Genomic DNA, 16,471 nt, shown 5'->3' with positions numbered 1-16,471 from the left:
AATCCTCCCGAGCTTTTCCAGTTGATTAGGGAACCATGTAAAGGAATCCAAAATCTGTGGGGAGAATTTGCAAATGAAATGCTGGCTACAGAAGGAATCAGTTGGGTAACCAGTCAATGCACAAATGTCCCCTCCCCCCACCGCTGAGTGAGTTCCTGGCTCCTAGCGGCAGGAGGTGCAATACTCAGGGTTATGATTATGATCCGCACATTGAGAATGAATGCTCTTTGGAATGAAGAATCAGGGGAAAGAAGGAACAAACAACACAACAACCTCTCCCTCTCTGATAGCATGACGTGTAGAACAAGGAGGATGTAATCCTAAGACAACTGTCTTCTCCACCTCCTACCTCAGCCCTGCTTCATTCTGGGGCTCGTTGTTCCTCGAAGAAAGGCTGGGAAGGTGAACCTGGTTGTTCCAGGCATTCTCAGATAATGAAGTTGTTTTGTCTGGGGAAAAAAAAAAGAATCTCAAGTTATAACTAGACGCCAAGTCAAAACTATGGAATTTAAATTCAGGATTCCCCTCCTCCCACTCTGGGGATCTGCTCTCCCAGTTTGCGCCCTCACAGTCAACCCCTTTCCAGTCTCCCCGTTCTCCCTTGCTTCTCCCCATTCTCCGGCTCACTCGATCAGCCCCCTCTCCCACATGTTTAGACGGAAGGTGGGACTTGGGTTGGGGTTGGCAAAGGAGAGGAGACAAGGGAACGAAGAAAAAGGTCTCACTGAGCCCTTCTGATGCCATCTGACACAGGTTCCCTCAGGTGGGCCAGCATATAAAGCTGACTTGCTCATGAGGTGCATTAAGGGTTAATAAAGAGCGTCTGCTAGCACTGGGAACAGCTCACCTGCAGAGCCAGGTGGAGTCTCCGCCCCTCTATGTGGTTCACAAGTGTTGCCTCAACAGCTGAGATGCCTGTGCACCTGCAGCCTTCTCTGATGGGGGCTCCTTGCTCGTGCTGTCCCAGGTATGTGGCAGGACCTAAGACAGTTCACAGGCAGTTCTCCCTCTCCCAAGGGGCCCACAGCTGACCCACGGAAAAGACTCAGGCTTCAGTCCTTATACCACCAACAAGACAGGAAACGCCACCCAGAGCTTCTTGCGTTTAGGTTCTTCAAGTGTGTGCGGGACACCAGTCCAGGGAGTCCTCCAGATACCAGGTTCTTTGATCTCTGAAGCTCACTTTGCTTGACTTAAAATGAAGAAATCTCTCCCCTCCTCCACTTGCATGAAGGAAAGGTGCAAACACCATACTTAAAAGTTCTTCTAAAAGCCCTCCTTTTTTAAGATTTTTATTTACTTATTTGAAAGTTACACAGATAGAGAAGGAGAGGCAGAGAGAAAGAGAGAGAAAGAGAGAGAGAGAGAGAGGTCTTCTATGCACTGGTTCACTCCCCAAATGGCCCCAACGGCTGGAGCTGCACCAATCCAAAGCCAGGAGCCAGGAGCTTCCTTCAGGTCTTCCCATGCGGGTGCAGGGGCCCAATCACTTGAGCCATCTTCTACTGCTTTCCCAGGCCATAGCAGAGAGCTGTATAGGAAATGGAGCAGCCAGGTCTCGAACCAGCACCCATATGGGATGCCGGCAGCGGCTTTACCCACAACGCCACAGCGCTAGCCCCAAAAGTCCTCTCTTTAATCTCCAACCAACAGTTCTTTATCTCTTCAATCTCTTTTCTGGAATATGATTTAGTAGCTTTCCAACTCATGCAGGGCCTTAAGTCCCAAAGTCATAGGCTAACGGTTTAGAGGGTAGAAACTTAATCCAATCACGGTGTTTAGGAGGTAGAGGCTAGGGGTAGGTCCTTGGGCTATTTGGAGCTCGTTCTTGAAAGGTAATCCTTGTGAGAGAGTCAGCCATTCTCTGCTCGCTCCCTCCCCGGGTAACCCCTCTTCTGCACACATGCCCTCATTCTCTTACCCTGGCCTCCAGAACTACGACCTAAATAAGCCTGCCTTTCCTTCCTGCCTCGCTTGTTACAGGTGTTCTGTTGGCGTGCTCACAAGCTGACTCAGAGAGCCCCAAGTCAGTTTATAGCTGACATCTATCCCATGCATGGGAATGTCTACTGTCTTGAGGCCTTACGCTGCAAAACAGGAATTTCAGGAGTCCCCGTTCACAATGCGGTGACTAAAATCCCAGGCCTCTGGAGTGCCACACTGAGAAAGGAGGTCAATGGATTTCCATTAGCCAGGATCTCCAAACGTGCCCTGCGTTCACTTGGCTCTTTGACATGTGAAGTCTGGGCTCACTGGCGAGCCCCATCTGCCAAGGAACAAGTACGTCTACAGCAATTAGGTCTGAAATCCTGTTGTCTATCTGAGTCAAAAGCCGTTACCCACACAAGATAGCATCAAACCAATGCAGCCATGGAAAAGTAAATCAACAAACCCCCGTTTTTTCAACCAGGCACAGCACTAAATTCCTGAGGGCATTGACGTTTACAAGACTATAATCGCAAGACCAAAGAGATTTGTTAACTAAAGCCAAAATCTGGGGATGTAAACTGAAAGTTATAATTATTTATATTTTTAACAGAAAAGGAACAAAGAGGAAAGAAGAGAAAGAATCTGAAATGATAAACTGGAAAGATCATCAAAGTGTAGATATATCCAGGCTTCTAAAAATCAACCAGTTTAATATCTGAACTTCACATACAATTACATTAGCAAGCAATGCTATTGAATATATACTATGCTTTAAGCACTTTTTATATGTTATGTGATTCTATCTAACCATCATATGTGAATGACCATGGTAGGTTACTGTTCTCAGGCCATATGTCCTCTCTCTGCTGTGTAACTGCCCAGTGCCCTGTAGAGGGCACAGCACATCTCTCCCACCCACCAGTCTTGGACTTGACTATGTGACTGGCTTTGGGATATTAGCATATGTAGCACAAGGAGAGACATTAGTCTGTACTGCAACCTTTTCTTTTTTCTTTCTTCTGTCATTCTGTAGATTGTATGATTAGACTTGTCATCTTGCCTTCTTGAGCTTGGTGCTGGCCCAGGAAGCATGAAGAAACTTATAGAGCAGATTTAAATTCAGCCTGAAGCCTACAGCCAAGGCCAACCAACGAGTATCCTGAAGCAAAATGCCCCAACAAACTTGCAAGCCCCGAGCTAGGAAAATCAATGCTTGCGGTAAGCCACTGTATTCTGGGCAGTTTGATATATGGCATTACTTCAGCAACAACTGACTAACACAGAGGCCTAGCCAAAAAGAATTTCTGCTCATCATCAGGATGAAATAACATTATATTCCAGTTTTCCCCATACTTCCTGTTTGTCCCAAATTAGATATCTTGACTCCAAGCTGTAGTTACTACTAGAAGTTGAGAAATATTATTTGGAGAAGAGTTCTAGAAGGAATTCACAGAAATTCTGAATTACTAAGATAACTCAAAATGTATACCATCACTCTCACAAGTGCTTGGGTTCCATGTCCACATGAGAGATCCAGGTGGAGTGTCTGCTTCCTGGCATTGGCCTGGCCCATCTCCAGGTATTCTGGGCATGCGGGGAGTAAACCAGTGAATGGAAGATCTCTGTGTTCCACCCGCTTTTTCTCTGTCTCTATGTCACTTTGCCTTTTGAATAAGTAAATAAAACTTTAAAAAATAGTATTAATAAATTAGTTTTCATTACTCTTTAATGCAATATTAGTCTGAGGACAAATGTGACAGTTAGAAATGGGACTTGAGGAGTGGCTAAAAATAACAATACATCAATGAGACTGAGATTTTTTCCCCTGAAAAATTTTATCCCATTCTAGAAACAAGTCTTAGAGTTTCAAATTCATTGTTTCAAACCTCAAAGCATTCAGAACTGCACAGGAAATCATAGTTCACTTCAAAAGTAAATGTTAAATTTGCTAACAAACATACAGCCAATAGCAACTCAATGGTGAGAAACAAAAAGCCTTAATTTTATAATTAGAAACAGGACAAAAAAACACCTGATATTACTACTTAGCTCACATCATACAGGATGTAAAAATGAGTATAACATCAAAGAAGAGAGAAGCCAAAAGCTTCAGGAATGGAAAAGAAAAAAACAATGATTATTATTAATCACAAGACATATAACTGTATAAATAGAAAACTCAAAAGGATATTTAAAATTAAAGTGTTAGGACTATCGGAAGATTTTTAACAAGGCAGCTAGATCGAAGATTATTAGTGTTGCAGCTGGCTTTGTGGCATAGCGAATAAAGCCAATACCTCTGACACATGCATCCTGTAAAAGCATCCTGGTAAAAGCAGCTGAGGAAGACCCAAGTGTTTGTGCCCCTGCCAACCACATGGGAGACCCAGATAGGGATCCTGGCTTCATCCTGGCCCAAAACTGGCCACTGCAGCTATCTGAGGAACGAACCAGAAGATGGAATAGATCTCTCTGTGCGTCTCTCCCTCTCTCTCTAAACTCCAACTTTTGAAATACATACATAAAGCTCTTTTTAAAAGATTATTGGTGTTCAGAGAAATAATAAAAGATCAACTGCATTTTTATACCACAAGAACAGACCTTTAGAGTATAGAAATTTATAAAAATAACACTTAAAAGACAACTATTAGAAATTAGACATAGCAGGTAAAGTTCCACCTACAGTGCCAGCATCCCATATGAGCACTGGTTCCAGTCCCGGCTGCTCCACTTCTGATCCAGGTCTCTGTTGTGACCTGGGAAAGCAGTGGAAGGTGGCCGAAGTCCTTGACCCCTGTACCCACGTGGGAGACTCAGAAGGTGGTCTTGGCTCCTGGCTTTGGATCGACGCAGCTCCAGCCATTGCAGCCATTTGAGGAATGAACCAGCGGATGGACACTTCTCTCTCTCTCTCTCTCTGCCTCTGCCTCTGAGTCTCTGTAACTCTGCCTTTCAAATAAATAAATAATTAAATAAATAAATAATTTTAAAAGCCTATTGAAATTCTTGCTTAGTATATACTAAGTTGATCTTCAGTATATGAAGGTAATTGAAAATGAAACTTGATGAAGGGCAGGATGGGAGAGGGAGTGGGAGAGGGGAGGGCCACAAGGAGGGAGGGAGGTTGCGGGGGGCCACAACAATACAAAAGTTGCACTTTGTAAATTCACATTTATTAAATAAAAAAATAACTATATAACAAACAAAAAAATTTAAAAAGAACTTAATATTTTACCCTTTTAGTATTTTTTATGTTCAACTTAAAACTATTGGTTGAACTCTGTAATTAATACACAATTACTCTTAGGTGTTTAATTAATGCTATAACTAGTACTCAAATAGTATTTTACACTTTGTGTTTCTGTGTGGGTGCAAACTGTTGAAATCTTTACTTAATATATGCTAAATTGATCTTCTGTATATAAAGATATATATTGACTTGAAATTAAATTGAAAATTAATCTTGATGTGAATGGAAGCAGAGAGGGAGTGGGAGAGGGGAGTGTTGTGGGTGGGAGGGAAGTTATGGGGGGGGGAAGCTATTGTAATCCATAAGCTGTACTTTGGAAACTTATGTTTATTAAATAAAATAAAATAAAAAAAGAAAGACATTAACTAAATGTTTTTTAAACTTCTTGTTTTGAGAGGTAGAGAAGGACGGAGCTCCTATGCAGTTGTTCGTTCCCCAAGTGCCGGGTCTGGGCCAGGAGTCAGAGCTCAGTCCCGGTCTCCCGAGTAAGGATCAATGTACTTCAGCCTTCACGACTGCCGCCCATGGTCAGAATTAGCAGGAAGCAGAACCCAGGAGCCAGAGCTGTCAAACCCAGGTACTCTGTTACAGGATTGTGGGCATCTTAACGGGCCTCCTAACCACTCGGCTAACCAACCACCCCAAGGTGAATAAATTTAATAAAAGTTTTCCAAAATGTCTATGAAGAGAAATACACATTACTAGCAGATATAAATGACCCTTGACTTGAGACACACTTTGTTCATGGAATAGATGAACATGATCTATTTTAACAATACTAATTACTCCAAACTTATTCTATATACTCAGTGTAATTCTATGGTGCTTAAGGTTTTGATGTGCCGTTAAAAACTAATTTTTCAAAACATGTACAGAGAGATGGCAAGTCATGTGACAAAGCGATGTAGGAATGTTAGCTGTTGAATCTAGTGGGGGCTCCCGAGTATTTGCTTACTATAAAAATTCTTTCAACCTTCATTTTGAACTTCTCATTGCAAAATGTTGGAGGATAATCAAACAGAAAGGCCAAGGGCTAAACATAGCCCAGACCCTCCTGAAAAGGAAGAACCAAATGCTTTAACACATGAGAAATTTTGAATCAAAGTTATAATGAGTGAGACAGTGAGACAGTCTCACTGGTGTGGGAACAGGCAAATGAATTAAAGGACTATAATAGCAAGTAGGCATTTACGAAACTTGATTTATGTCAGATCTGACATTATAGATCCCTGGGAAATGGATAGAACCATCAATAAATGGTATGAGAAAAAACAGTTATTCATATAGAAAAGAATGAAAATGTTAAAAACAAAGCTTATAAAGTTGGTGTAAAGGCCAGATCCTTGGGATCGGTGCCATGGCACAGTAGGTTCATCCTCCACCTGTGGCGCTGACATCCCATATGGGCGCCAGTTCTAGTCCCAGCTGTCCCTCTTCCAATCCAGCTCTCTGCTATGGCCTGGGAAAGCAGTAGAAGATGGCCCAAGTCCTTGTGGCCTTTCACTCACATGGGAGACCAGGAAGAAGCACCTGGCTCCTGGCTTCAGATCAGCATAGCTCTGGCCATTGCAGCCATTTGGAGAGTGAACCAATGGAAGGAAGACCTTTCTCTCTGTCTCTCCCTCTCACTGTCTGTAACTCTAAATCTCAAATAAAATAAATAATATCTTTAAAAAAATGACAGATCCCAGATCCTCTACAGACTGCAACTATGGGATCTTTGGGGCATTAGCCCCAGAGCTATGCTCTCATACTCTACATGAGCAAGGGGGATTCACCTTAGCTTCTGTGGGCCAACACCAGAAGTAACCCATAAAAAAATCTGCTCTCACCCTGGGAGACCTGGGTAATGATACCACCATACCCTACAACATCAAGACTGTAACAATTCATTCTAAATTTCTTGGTGCCACTGAAATTTACCCAGTGAACATGGGGAAGAACCTACCGGTATTCTGGCCTCTCTGGACTCATACCCTCCAGAGTAGAATCTCCTGCATACCTTGTAGTCACCCTGTAGGTCTGGAACAGGGTCCAGTTTGTATTATAGGGCTATTGATATTAAGCCAGAGCACCAGCTGGACTCTCCTAACAGACCCTGAAGAAGGGTCCATCTGTATCACAGTCCTAGAGCCAAACCAATTGGTGCCACAAGCCCTGGCATCAATCAGGCTCCCAGTAGGACAAGGGGCAGCCACCCTTGTCTCTCTCCACACCAAGAACAAAGCACTGGCTATCACATTCGCCAGGGAGACTGACACTGAACTCTCTGTGGACCAAAGGTACACACCCAAGGAAACCCGTATTCATCTCAAAGCCACACTTCTATGCCTATGAACTGCAGCACACTAGTCCACTGTGTCACTTCAGACACAGCTGATTGAGTAAGACAAAAGAGTTTACTCAGAGACTATACTCCTGGGCTCACCTAGAACTAAAGTCAAAGCAACAAGCTAAGAGATACTTTGCATTCCAGCCTGACAACAAACTATTTTAGGCCGGTGCCGCAGCTCACTTGGCTAATCCTCTGCCTGCGGTGCCTGCACACCAGGTTCTAGTCCCTGTTGGGGTGCCGGATTCTGTCCCGGTTGCCCCTCCTCCAGTCCAGCTCTCTGCTGTGACCCAGGAGTGCAGTGGAGGATGGCCCAAGTGCTTGGGCCCTGCACCCACATGGGAGACCAGGAGGAAGCACCTGGCTCCTGGCTTTGGATCAGTGCAGCATGTCGGCTGTAGCAGCCATCTGGGAGGTGAACCAACAGAAGGAAGACACTTCTCTCTCTCTCTCTCTCTCTCTCTCTCTCTCTCACTGTCTAACTCTGCCTGTCAAAAAAATAAATAAAAAATAAATAAAAATTTAAAAAAGAAACTCTTTTACAACAAAATCTATTCCATAAAGAAGGGACAAATACACCAGATGGGTAGATGTCAACATAGGGACACAGGAGACATGAAGAAGCAAGGTAGCAGGGTGCCTCCAAAAGAACACAATACTCCTCCAATTAGATCCTGAACTGGAGGAAATCTATGAAATGCGAGGTTAGACTTCAAAATAATGATTGTAGGGAAACTCAATGAGGTGAAAACAAATACAGAGAGATTAAGGAAATGAGGAAATCAATGAGTGACATGAAGGACACTCTTACTAGGGAGGCAAAACTCATTAAGAAGAAACAAATAGGTTGGCACCGCGGCTCACTAGGCTAATCCTCCACCTAGCGGCGCTGGCACACCGGGTTCTAGTCCCAGTCGGGGTGCCAGATTCTGTCCCGGTTGCCCCTCTTCCAGGCCAGCTCTCTGCTGTGGCCAGGGAGTGCAGTGGAGGATGGCCCAAGTGCTTGGGCCCTGCACCCCATGGGAGACCAGGAGAAGCACCTGGCTCCTGGCTTCAGATGAGCGCGGTGCGCCAGTCTCAGCATGCCAGCCGTGGTGGCCATTGGAGGTTGAACCAACGGCAAAAGGAAGACCTTTCTCTCTGTCTCTTTCTCTTACTATCCACTCTGCCTGTCAAAAAAAAAAAAAAAAAAAGAAGAAGAAGAATAACCAAATAGAAATTTTGGAGATGTAATCTTCAATCAGTGAAATAAAATATACAATTGAGGACTTTAACAACAGAATAGACGAAGTGGAAGAAAACCTCTCTGCCCTCAAGGACAAGAATTTTAAGATAATCCAATCAGACAAAAATAAAGAGAAAAGAATTCAAAAAATGAAGAAAGATTATACAGAATATGGGATACCATTAAACAACAAAATATCTATATCATAGGCACTCCTGAAAGAGAAGAAAAGGAAAAAGTGATTGAAATAGTAGTTGAAAATTTCCCAGGTCTTGAAATAGCTGTGGACATCCAATACAGGAAACTCAAAGAACCCTAAGCAGACTCAACCAAAAAGGGCTTCTCCAAGGCATTTTGCTGTCAAATTGTCAAAAGTTAAAGACAAGGAGAAATCCTAAATACAGTAAGAAAAAAGCATCAAGTTACATTTAAAGGCAAACCAACTAGACTAACAGCAGACTTCTCAGTGGAAACCATACAGGCCAGAGTAGAGTAGGATGGTATATTCGAGATCATAGAAGAAAAAACTTCTAACCAAGAATATTATATCCAGCAGGGCTTCCTTTAAAAGTGAATGAGAAAAATCCAAAAGCGAGTATGTATAGCTATCCTGCTATCAGATAAAACTAAATAAAAAACTGTAAAAGAGATAAAGAAGGACATTATATTTTGACAAAAGTTTCAATTTAGCAAAAATACTAACAATCATAAATACATACTGACCCAACAAAGACCACCCAGATACATACAGCAAATACTATTATACCAATGGAAAAGACTCCACTCCAATAATAGTGGGTGACTTCACCCACTCTAATCAACTGACAGATCAACCAGACAAAAAAATCAATAAATATTTATCAGAATTGAAACATACTATCACGCAAATGGACCTAATAGTCATTTACAGGATATTTCACCCAACAGCTACAGAACACATACTCTTCTCATAAGCACATGTAACATTTTTTAGGATCCACCACATATTAGGCCACAAATCAAGTCTTAGCAAATGTAAAATGATTGAAATCATGCTATGTATCTTCTCAGAAATAAAGGAATAAAATTAGAAATCAACACCAAGAAGAACTATAGAATACTCATAAATTCTTGAAAATTAAACAACACCCTACTGAAGGATAAATGGGTCAGTGAAAAAAATTAAAAAGGAAGTCAAAAACTTTCTTGAAATTAATGGAAATGAAAAAACAACGTATCAAAACCTGTGGGATACAGCAAAAGCAATATTAAGAGGGAAGTTCTAGTACCGGTCAGGGCACCGGATTCTGTCCCGGTTGCCCCTCTTCCAGGCCAGCTCTCTGCTGTGGCCAGGGAGTGCAGTGGAGGATGGCCCAAGTACTTGGGCCCTGCACCCCATGGGAGACCGGGAGAAGCACCTGGCTCCTGGCACCGGATCAGTGCGGTGCACCGGTCGCAGCACGCCGGCTGCGGTGGTCATTGGAGGGTGAACCAACAGCAAAAGGAAGATCTTTCTCTCTGTGTCTCTCTCTCACTGTCCACTCTGCCTGCTAAAAAAAAAAAAAAAAAAAAAAAAAAAGAGGGAAGTTTATCATTATGTGTTTACAATATAAAAAGAGAAATGCCTCAAATTAAAGATCTAATGATGCATTTTGAAGACTTAGAAAATCAAGAACAAACCAAACCCCAAATCAGCAGGAAGTGAGAAATAATAAGGATCAGAGCAGAAATAAATGAATTTGAAATAAAAAAATTACAAAAGATCAACAAAACAAAAAGTTAGTTTTTTGAGAAGATAATAAATTGATAAACCCCTAGCCAGACTAACAAAGACAAAAAGAGAAAACATGCAAATAAATAAAATTAGAGATGAAAGTGGAGACATTACAACTGACACCACTGAAACCCAACAGGTCATAAGAAACTACTATGAAGAACTGCATGCTAAACTGGAAAACCACAAAGAAATGGATAAATGTCTGTATTCATGTAAACTACCAAGGTTAAATCAAGAAGATACAGGCAACCTAAACAAATCCATAACAAGTAACGAGATTATAGCAGTAACCAAGTCCTCCATCAAGGAAAAGTCGGAGACCTGATGGCTTTACACTGAATTCTACAAAACATTCAGAGAGAAAGTAACTCCAATACTCTTCAAACTATTCCAAAATATTGAACAGGTTGGAATTTTGCCAAATTCTTCTTATGAGGCCAGCATTACTTTGATACCAAAACCAAAGATGTGACATGAAAACTACTGACCTAAATCCTTAGTGAACGTAGACGTAAAGATTATCAAAAAAATATGAGCAAATTTAATCCAAAACCACATCAAAAAGATCATACATCACAATCAAGGGGAACTTATTCCAGAAATGCAAGGGTGGTTCAACACTCAGAAATCAATAAATATCATAGATAGAATGAAAATCAAAACCATAGTCATCACAATAGATGCAGAGAAAGCATTTGATAAGATTCAACACCACTTTATGACAAAAACCCTCCACAAATTAGGTATAGAAGGAACATTTTTCAAAATTATAAAGGCTGTATGTCACAAACCAATAGCCAATATCATATTGAATGGGGAAAAGCTGAGAGCATTTTCCCTCAGATTTGGAACAAGACAAGGATGTCCACTTGCACCACTCGTATTCAACATAGTACTGGAAGTTATATTAAGAGCAATTAGGGAGGAGACAGAAATAAAGGACATCAAAATTGGAAAAGAAGTCAAATTATCCATGTTTGCAGATGACATGATGTTGTACATGGACAAACCTAAACACTCCAAAAGCTGTTAGAATTGATAAACCGATTCACTAAAGTGGCAGGTTACAAAATAAACATACAGAAAACAACAGCTCTTTTTCTTTTTTTTTTTTTTTGCCCTCTAGGGTGCATAGGATTTGTTTATTTTAATTTTTTTTATTAGTTTAACAGATTCAGTGTGCTTTGTAGATACAATTTTTTTAAGGGAAAGGGTTTATTGTTGGGGAAACCCAACAGACTGGAGGGCAGGGACGAAGAAGGAAAAGGGGAAAAGTAGAGTGAGTGAGAGAGAGAGAGAGAGAGTGCTGCATGTTCAGGAACAGGCTTGTAGATAACAATTCTAAAAACGTAATGATATTTCCTTCCTTCCTCCCTCCCTCTCCCTCCCTTCCACCCTCCTTCCATCTCCCTTTCTTTCTTTACCTTTTATAGTTTTTGAGATAACATATTTTAAAAATGACTTAAAAAGTAAAAAAGCTAATACTTTACCAAATAAGAAGTTCAAAAACTAAAAAGCAAAAAGATTCTAGATTAGTGGGAATATAGACAATGGCTATAAACAATAATTGAAAGGAAAAATGACCATTTCACCCACATACAGTCAATTTTTGTATGCAAACTATGAACTCATAGAAAGAGAAAGGAAGAAAGAAATCCCATTCATAATAGCCACACACAAAAAACCCACAAATATTTAGGAATAAATTTTACCAAAGAAGTGAAAGATTTCTACAATGAAAAGTATCAAATGTTGGTGAAAGAAATCACCAAGGACACAAAAAAATGGAAAGATATTCCTTGCTAATAGGTTAGAAGAATCAATATCATTAAAATGTCTGTACTACCTAAAGTGATCTACAGATTCAACGCAGTCCCTATCCAAATGCCAATGACATTCCTTACAGAATTAGAAAAAGCAATCCTAAAATTCACACGGAATCACAGAAAACCCAGAATAGCCAACGTGATCCTGAACAAGAAAAGTCAACTTAGAGGCATCACAGTGCCTGACTATAAATCATGCTACAAAGCTATAGTAGTTAAATCAGCATGGAACTGGCCTAATAATACATAATAATGATACATAGATCAGTGGAACAGAATCAAGAGTCCAGAAATTAATCCACATAGAGCCAACTGATTTTTGACAAAAGTGCTCATACCATACAGTGGAGTGAGCATAATCTCTTCAACAAATCATGCTGGAAAAACTGGATGTTTATATGTAGAAGACTGAGATAAGATCCATACCTCTCAACCTATACAAAAATCAACTCAAAATGGATCAAAGATCTAAATTTAAGATCTGGGACTATGAAGCTGCTGGAAGAAAACACAGTGGAAACACTCCAAGACATTGGTGTAGGGGATGACTTCTTAGGCAAGACCCCCAAAGCACAGGCAACAAAATCAAGGCCAAACAACTCAAATTTAGAAGCTTTTGCACAGCAAAGGAAATGATAAAGAAAGTGCATAGACATTCAACAGAATGGGAAAAAATATTTGCAAACTACCTATCTGGCAAAAGATTAATATCCCAAATATATCAGCAACTTTAAAAAGCTTATTAACAGAAAAGCTATGAATCCAGTTTAGAAATGCGCAAATGACTTCAATAGACAGTTCTCAAAAAAATACAAATGGCCAACACATATATGAAAAAATGCTCAACATTGCTAGCCATCAGGGAAATGCAAATCAATATCACAAGTAGATATCACCTTACCCCTGTCAGAATGGCTAAACCCAAAACACAGAGAGTAACAAATGCTGGGGAGGAAGTGGGCACTACTGATGAGAATGAAAGTTAGTGCAGTCAGTATGGAAAACAGCATGGAGATTCTTTTAAAAACTAACAATAAACTTGCCATATGATCCAGCAATGCCACTACTTGCTATATAACCTAAAGACTTGAACACAATGTATCAGAGACCTGCACCACCACGTTCATACCAGCACTGTTCACCATAGCCAAAATTTGGAGTCATCCAAGGTGTCCATCATTTGATGAATGGATAAAGAAATTGTCTTATATATATATACAATGGACTAGTATTCAGCTATAAACAAGAATGAAATTCTACCATTTGCAGCAAAATAGACACAACCAGATGACATCATGTTGAGTGAAATAAGAAGTAAGCCGGACCCAGAAAGACAAATACCACATGTTCTCCCTTACACGTAGGAATTAAAGTTTAAAAAATAAACAAAAAAGAAAGAAAGAAAAAAGAAATGTCTATGTGCATCAGTACTGCTCAAACTATAGTTTTGCAAAACTGTTTTATACTTTTGTTAAACCAATGGTTAAGAATGTTATACTACATAGTTTTAATGATTTGTGATTACTCTTTTACTGTACATAGGTGAAATGGTCATTTTTCCATTCAATTACTGTTTATAGCCATTGCCCATATTCCCACTAAAAAAGCCTTTTTGCTTTTTACTTGTTAAACTTCTTATTTGGCAAAGCATTAGCCTTTTTACTATAATGTAAATTTAAAATATGTCATTTCAAAACTAAAAAAAAAAAGCAAGGAGGGTGGCAGGAAGGAGGGACAGAGAAGGGAATATCATATTCTTAGAATTGCATCTACAAAACACATTGAATGGTTAAAAAGAATTAAAAATTAACGTTTTTTAAAAAAAGCTGTAGCAAAAAAGAGAAAAATACAATGAAGTTTAACTAATAAAGGAAAGACTAATCAATTTTGTTCCATTTAAAATTTAAAACTTACATTCAACAGAAGATGGCATTAGGAAAATAAAAGATTTGGGACCAGGGTTGTGGCATAGTGGGGAAGCCGTCTCCTGCAACACCAGCATCCCATACGGGGCCAGTCTGTATTCCAGCAGCCCCACTTCCATAAAACTCCCTGCTAATGGCCTGGAAAAAACAGCAAAAGATGCCTTAAGTGTTTCGGCCCCTGACACCAACATGGGAGACCTTGATAAAGCTCCTGGCTCTTAGCTTCAGTCAGGCCCTGCCCTGGCCGTTATGGACGTCTTGGGAGTGAACCAGTGGATGGAAGACCTCTCTCTCTCTCTCTCTCTCTCACTCTGTGTGTGTGTGTGTGTGTGTGTCTCCATCTCTGTCTGTAGCTCAAATAAATTAACCTTTTTTTAAAAAAGAAAAAAGATTATCCCACAAATCTGGAAGGAGTTACAAATACTTCAAACTTGTATAACCAAGAACATGTTAATGTACATATTTGATCTATAAATACTTGAGAAAAAGACAACTGTAGAGAAAAATGGGCAAGAGACACAAGCAAACACCTCACAGAAGATGAAGTAGACCATAAATACATCAAAACATGTTCAAATCATCAGTTACAGGTGAGCCACAATGAAAGCCACAGTGAGAGTTCACGTCATATATACCAGGTTAGAAAACACCTACAATTCTGTTAGCACTATGCATTGGTAAGGGGGCAGAGTATCCAGCATGCTCACACAGTGACTGCTTGAACCTAACTTGGTAGAACCACTTTGGAAAACAATACGGTATTACTAATCAAATGGACCATGCAACACGCTTTGGGACACACCGGATCCATTCCTAAGCATATGTATGAGCTCTTGTTCTTGGCACCTGCACATGAATTTCGTAGCAGTTTTGTCTGAAATTGCAGAAACTTAAAAGCAACCCAAATGCCTATTATAGTAGAAGAGATTAATAGTAGTTTAATGATACAAGCACAACTGAATACAGGGCTTCAAAAAGTTCCTGGACAAAGCACATCGTGCTTTAGTTTCCATTTTCCATGAGCCTTCTGAGCCTCCCTCACACACAACTGTGAAAATGTGGGAGCAGTGACCACACAGACCTCAGAAGGTCCTTGAGAAATCAACAGTTTCAGTGGCCCTCGACTTTAAAATAAGCCCAGAGTGGCATGAGGTTACACTACACTATAGTAGTTCACTAAATCTTCTATAAAGTATCAATCAGAAGCTTAAAACAACACACACACACAGGGCCAACGTTGTGGCATGGTGGGTTGAGCCGCCGCCGCTTGCAATGCCAGAATTCCATATGGGAGCCAATTCAACTCCTGGCTGCTGCACTTCCAATCCAGCTCCCTGCTAATGTGCTTGGGAAAGCAGTGGAGATGGCCCAAGTGCCTGGACCCCTGCCACCACATGGGAGAACTGGATGAAGCTCCTGGCTCCTGACTTGTGCCTGGCCCATCCCAGGCCACAAAGGCCCTCTGGGGAGTGAACCAGCAGATGGAAGTTCAATCTCTCTCTCTCTCTCTCTCTCTCTCTCTCTCTCTCCTCCTTCCCCTCCTCCTCTTCCTCCTCTCTCTGTAACTCTTTCAAATAAGTAAATACATTTTTAAAAAACACATACAAGACTTCATGAAGATGTATTTACCACCTGCTTCCTATTCCCATCACCAAAATTTAAGAAATATGGCTAAATGTTTATTTCTGTTCTAGGAAAGAGAAAAAGGGAGGAGCATTACAACCAAATATCCTTTTTCTTTTTTCTTTTTATAAGATTTATTTTTTTATTTGAAAGGCAGAGTGACAGAGAGAGACAGACAGAAAGAAAGAGAGGTCTTCCATCTGTCCACTCCCCAAATAGCTACAACAGCTTCAGCTCGGCCAGACCAAAGGCTAGGAACCAGGAGCTCCATCCAGGTCTCCAACATGGACAACAGGAACTCAAGTACTTGAGCCATCATCTACTGCTCTCAGGAGCATTAGCAGGGAGCTGGATTGGAAGCAGAGCAGCCAGGACTAGAACTGGTGCTTGGATATGGGATGCCAGCTTCATATACTATGGCTTAACCCACTGAGCCTCAACACTGACCCTTTGATTTTTTTTCTTTCTTTTTTTTCTTTTTTGACAGGCAGAGTCAGACAGTGAGAGAGAGAGACAGTGAGAAATTTCTTCCTTTTTCCATTGGTTCACCCCACAAGTGGCCACTACAGCCAGTGTGTTACGGCCGGCGCGCTGCGCCAATCCGA

General features: G+C 40.9%; 1 long non-coding RNA gene across 4 annotated transcripts in view; it reads right to left on the bottom strand.

Moving 5' to 3' along the window:
- Positions 1-16,471, bottom strand: part of LOC149124741 (uncharacterized) — an 84,582-nt gene that overhangs the window by 54,263 nt on the left and 13,848 nt on the right. For all 4 annotated transcript variants that reach the window (XR_016213012.1, XR_016213013.1, XR_016213010.1 and 1 more), the window contains one exon: positions 350-449. This is a non-coding gene — a long non-coding RNA (uncharacterized LOC149124741). The remainder of the gene's footprint in view (positions 1-349; positions 450-16,471) is intronic.

Source organism: Oryctolagus cuniculus, chromosome 9, assembly GCF_051225735.1.
Source record: "Oryctolagus cuniculus isolate XC-2025 breed Fujian yellow rabbit chromosome 9, ASM5122573v1, whole genome shotgun sequence".
Taxonomy (NCBI): Eukaryota; Metazoa; Chordata; class Mammalia; order Lagomorpha; family Leporidae; genus Oryctolagus; species Oryctolagus cuniculus.
The sequence above is the reverse complement of the archived record's forward strand: the minus strand, read 5'-3'. Positions and strand labels throughout refer to the sequence as shown.